Here is a 6,000-nt window from a genome sequence, read left to right on the forward strand (position 1 = left end):
GATAAGAGCAGATCTGCAGCAAAGCACATTTCATTATCTAAGTCTTTTCCGCCTCCCTTGGGGCAGATAACACTTGATATGTCCTCCAAGACTGAAGAAAGGAATTTAACTTGCAGGAAATCCAGTGGCTTAAAATCAGCCTCGGCCAACCTCATTTGGGGCCAATACTGCAAGGTTCCAAGTACTTACTGACAGCATACCACACCTCTCTCCCTTATCTAAATAGCCTACTACTACCACTACTTCACTTATCAAGTGCTGCTTTATACTTATTGAACTCCAACAGCTTTACTCATAAATACACCAGCATGCAAATATGCTGGCATGACTCAGACCTGGTACCATCAGTGGTTTGTTTTTTTTTTTCATGTAGCAGGAATCTTTAAAGATAAAAATTAATGCAGTTACTCTAGGGGCAGAGAAAGAAGTCACAGAGCTGGCAGCTCAAATCCCATTACCTGCTGGTATCTGTGCTGAGTCATCACAAGCTCTGACAAAGGGTCCTTCACATCTGCTTGGAGATGCTTAGCTCTTAGAAACAGTCACTTTAGAGGAAATGTCTTGAGAGTTTATAGCTTGCTCTCTGTTCAGCCATCTTCACTGCAACACCAACATCTAATATAGTATTGTTTCCCAGGAAAATAAAGAATTAATTACTCCTATCTCACCTGTCCCAACCCTTTGACTTCCATCAGACTTGAGGCTTCCTACAAACCACTACTTCAGAAAAGCAGTGCTACAAACTGCAGATGCCCAGTTTGCAGTGGAAGTACAGTAGCAACCTAGGACAGCTAAGTGGGCACTGGTCATGAAGGGTATCCAGAAGGATATGCCCAAGATGGAGGTTCTGTACCACTGCAGCCCTATTCCCCTAAGAACAGAGCAGGTTCATCTATTCATGAAACACCTCCGCTGTTCAGCAGTGCAGACGGAGCCAGCGGCCCTGTTGAGCTGGCACAGACTGTGGGGTAAAGCAGCACAGAGAGTTGGTGTGTGACAGACAGGCTGTCTCCTCCGCTCCTTGGTCACCACGTAACGCAGGGAAGTTAGTGTGCAGATGTGGGTGGGTATGTGAGCATGCTCTTGATTGCCATTCCCTCTGAGGAAAGCCAACCTATTTTATGCATAGCTCTGAATAAATTCCCTGCTAACCTCATAGCCATCTGCTATGACAGTTGTACCTTCAAAATCAGCCAACCAGCCAACGAACCAGAATTGGTGGCTTCTCTGAGAGTTCAGGGTATGGTGCAGAGGGCTGGTGCCAAAATAATTTTATTTCAGGCAGAACGGGAGGTTTACATACCATGTCAGGCATTTTTGTTGAGAATTTCCAAATAATCATCCTTTGTGCAGTGGGATTATACCACGAGTGTAAGGCATCTGTAATGAAATGCAAACCCAGGCAAAACTCCTCTGGTTTGGTTACAAACATGAGTCCTGGGTTAGGTTCACAAAAGTTCACAAGTCTCTTGGTAAACCTGAGATGAGCCTTTCATGATCCAAGACTGAATGCCAGGCAATTTAGAGCCTTCAAGCAGTCCAGTGAAGTCAAGTTATGAATGAGGAGAAAAGAAATAAAGCAGCAAGTTCAAACCAGACGAGGTGACTCTCCACATGGGAAAGCTGAGCTGTGAGACTCCTTGCCACAGGATATTGTGAATGGTAATCATTTACAAGGGTTCAGCAAGAAGCTGGACAAATCTGTGGAATAGAAATCCTTTGGAAATTCACAGTTTAAAATGAATACCACAGCTTGTACCAACAGCTTGTGAAGCTCCTGGGTGGTACACGGTTCAGGGAAAGGATTCAGAGCAAGGACTGTGCAAACAGTAGAACCATTCTTGTGTACTGTGCATTATTTCTTTGCCCAGTACCCATAGTGCATAGCAGGGTTCGAATGTGCAAAAATATGATCTCAAATGTTACTGGGAAGTTTAGGTTTCTAAATGCCCCTGTGATTCTGGAGAAGAGTGGCTCACCAACTCCCATGGAGACATTCCCTCAATCCTCCCATGGCATTCACACAAGAAGCTGATCAAGGAGGTGCTCTGCATATGTCTGTGGTCTGTAAATGTGGCACTCAAAGGCACAGCTGAGCTATTACAACTCAAGGAACTGCACATGGATTGAAGAGCAGGAACTGTCCTCTTGGGCAGTGTTGTCTGCAGCAGGCAGTATAGAAGAGACACTGGCTTAAGCATCCAAGAAAGAGATTTAACATAAACACTGTCCCTCACATCTGTGAGGAGATCAGAGCATGACACGGGCAGATACTGTGTTAAGCTGGTGTGTGGCAGCTTATGAAGGCGTTGTAGCTCACTGTAAATCTCAGACCAGCTTCCCTTGCAGACAAATGTTCCCCCACATCAACTAGTTTGACTGACGTCCGTGGAGCAGTGCCAATTTACACCAGCAGTACATCTGCTCCCACATCTTTACATAACTGTTCCTGACTTTTTCCTTTCTTTTTTTTTCTTCCTATAGGTAAAAAGAAATTGCTTTAATCCTGGATTCACTTGAGAAATGCCACTGAAATGTATTCTATCAGGACAATTACTACTAATATTTGCTACTGTTCATATTTTAAGCACTTCAAAATCTTCCTTACATTGTTTTCAGAGCTGGCCTGTTTAACCCATTCCCAATATAAAAGGCAAGAAAAAGAGCTTTATAAAATCATTAAACATGCTACAAGACTTGGACCAAACCTGATTTACAGTCACTCTAGATGATCTAATAATGTACAGATCAGGTTCATGCAGCAGTGAGCAATTTGACGGTCAGACCAACGGTGTTTCAGAGAAGGGGAAAGTCATGAGGCAAGCAAAAGGATGCTCTGTGGAAATAAAGCATTTTGCAGTGGGGCTGTATTTGCAAAAGCATTTTTCACATTTAGTAATGTTTTTCTACTTTAGAACAATACCTAGTGTAAACGCTGGACATGTTTACTATAGGCACTATGTTGACACTACCCTAGAGAAAATAACAATGGTTTGGTAGCCTGTGAAGTCTTTTAAAAATAGACTGTGAAGCCCCTGAGAAAACAGCAAGCTCTAAAAATAGGACTAGAGCTGAGGGAGGAAAAAAAAAAAAAGAAAAAAAAAACTTTCCTAATGCTAAAGCTCAGGGTCAGCTGCAAAACATGGGGTTCCTTCAAGGACATACAATGAATTCATTGCAGTGCTCTGCAATGAATAGAAGCTTCTTCTCTGATTCCCTTCTGTGTGCACTGGTCCCTCAATGAGGGGAGAAGAGAGAAAAAGGCAGAATTTTAATAAATTCAAGCAGATGCAATCTGGGGATTCCCTCCCTTCTTACCCCTGCCCAGCCCTTCATAAAAGCATCTCATAGAAGTGGTGTGCATCTATCTTTGCTTCTCCCACGCACACACCCCTGCCTCTGTTCTGCAGTGCTAGCGCTCCTTCACACAAAAGGGATTTTATGAGCACCTCCTTGCTGCACTGGCGCAGAGACAGACCTCGGGAGGCTGAAAAAAAAATCACTGTAATAACACAAGTAATTTTAAGCAAGCGTCCTAGATTCTTGATCATTCATGATGCAGGAAACTGGACATCCCATTTTCAATTTGCATGCCCAAGCATTAGGATAAGGCATGAGGCTTCTGCAGGATTTTAGACCCCACTTTTGGCCCACTGCAAGGGGAATTTTTGATATCATTCTGTTGTATTTGTGAAATAAAACTGGAGCCCTCCAGTGGCCAAAACTGCACCAGTAACCTTGCTGGAGACTCATCAGAGATGGTCTCAGAGCTGGCTGATCTACTTTACCTTGGCATCTGCCAATGGACATCATGGAAAGGGCTTGACAGCTGAAGTTGATGGGCTATACCGCAGCAGAGAGCAGTCAGTGCAGACAGACATGTGGACTCCCATAGGTTAAAATCCTGGCATATCTGTCAAATCTGCGATTTGCCCACAGATTACCCCTGGCCAGATTTCATCCTCATCACTAGGTGAGCAGACAGCAATAGAATCCTAGAATTCTAGAATCCTGGAATCACAGAATCATAGAACCGTTTGGGTTGGAAGGGACCTTTAAAGGCCATCTAGTCCAACCCCCCTGCAAGGAGCAGGGACATCTTCCACTACATCAGGTTGCTTCAATCTGGCCTTGAATGTTTCCAGGGATGGGGCATGAGCAACTTAAAATGGCCATGACCACTTGTTAGAAATAACCTGATCCATCTCTCAACTCTAGAGAGTTGCAGGGGGGTTGAAATCTAGCCTGACTTGTTGGCAGGAGTGCAATAGAAAGGCAAGCCGCCAGTACAGGAGAGGTCGGACACCCCCAGAAAAGCCACTGTGTCACCTCAGAGCATAGTTACGGGCCTCCAGGAAATTATCTTCCTTTAAGGTAGCCACAAAATTCATCCAAATGAGGTTGTACCAGTGCTTTTGGCAGCTGCTTTACAAACAACTGCTCACTGTAGACATTTTGATTACTTGAGCACTTAACTAAATGTACTTATCCTTTCTCAAATATAGTACAATATTTACCAAGGAGTGGACTCAGCAAAAGCTGAGCCTCTTGTGTGTGCCACTGCAGGTCATGATGTCTCCTAATGGTGGCTCCTGACAGTGCGACAGCAGTTCCTTTATGAGATTACCTTATTCCTGTGATCTTCCGTGCTAGGTGCTGTCTGATGCAAAAGAAGGCATGTTTGCTTGTCTAGGACTTCCTTCCTTGAACTTTGATTACCCTAGTTGTGATTTTTTTTTGCCCAGAACCGCAAGAAAATCCAGTTACCTCCGGGTCCATGGAAGTGACATGCAGTCTCCTGAGCTCCCATGGTCGTTGGTGCCCTCCTCACAGAGTGGGCAGACTCTGAGCAGCAGATCCAGGCTGCTCTGGGGTGCTTCAACTGAAGGATGCCATGACAGAGATCTCCCTCGCAGACTGCTCCTTTGCAGAAACCTCAACCCTGTCCTAGCTCTCATTGCTCCTGGGAGAAGCACTACAGAGGAACAGGAAGCTACACCAAGCCCGGAGCAAGGGCTCTTTTCTTTATCTGTACTACATACCCCTACAAACTATGGGCAAGGACAGGGTGACTTCACCTCCTGGGCACATAAGTGCCACCTCCCTGCCTCTCCTCTTGAGACTTATAATCTCCAAAATAACTTCAGTTTGACAAAAATCCCCCAAATTCTTAAAGATGAAAACCAGTTAAGCATTTCACTGGCCACTTGTTTCACCTTGCAGCAGAGTAATCCTTCTCCTGCAGGTCCACAGGCACCTGTGGTTCCCCACAGAGCTCCAGCCCACCATTTCCCTGCCCGCTAACAGGGGCCAATAGCAAAGGAGTGCTCCTCTGCAGAGCTTCCAGCCACAAGGATGATATTCCCAGCAAGTGCAGTGGACTGGCATTCTTGGACACCAGAGAGAAGATTAACCTTTCAGTTAATCTTAGGCCTTCTCTCAAGGATCTTCAAAATCAAGCTGAATGCATAGATGCAAAAAATGAACATAGAACACATGAGCAGAATTATTTACCTTACACATCATAATACTTAAAAATGGCATGTAATCAAGGGAAAACAATAGTCCAAGACATGAAGCAAAGCTAGAAGATCCTAGAGACACAGAAAAGGAAAAAAAAAAAAGATTAAGAGACACCTCAGCAGCTGGTAAGAGTTTCTTCCTTTGTCTGGGATGACAACCAGTACCTTACTGCATCAGGAGAGGATTAGAGACTACAGTGCTGTGCCTGGCCCAGAGGTGGAGCAGGGCTTTATGATAAAATAGGTTAGATAGTTTGTATTTTCTTAGAACTTGATCCCAGAATCTGTTTCATACTTGGCATGCTGAATAGCAGGATGAGGGGTCTTCTCATTTCCCAAAGCAAGCCAGCTTTTTTGTGAGCACAACATCGGGAGATGCTGCAGGTATAGTGACCAGTACCAAACAGCCCAGCTGTGTGCTGCTGTAAGGTCTCCTTTCTTGCATCCTCTACCAAGGTGGCTGATGTACATTTCTTTC

The sequence above is a fragment of the Chlamydotis macqueenii genome, chromosome 1, assembly GCF_036417535.1.
Source record: "Chlamydotis macqueenii isolate bChlMac1 chromosome 1, bChlMac1.mat, whole genome shotgun sequence".
NCBI classification, from domain to species: domain Eukaryota; kingdom Metazoa; phylum Chordata; class Aves; order Otidiformes; family Otididae; genus Chlamydotis; species Chlamydotis macqueenii.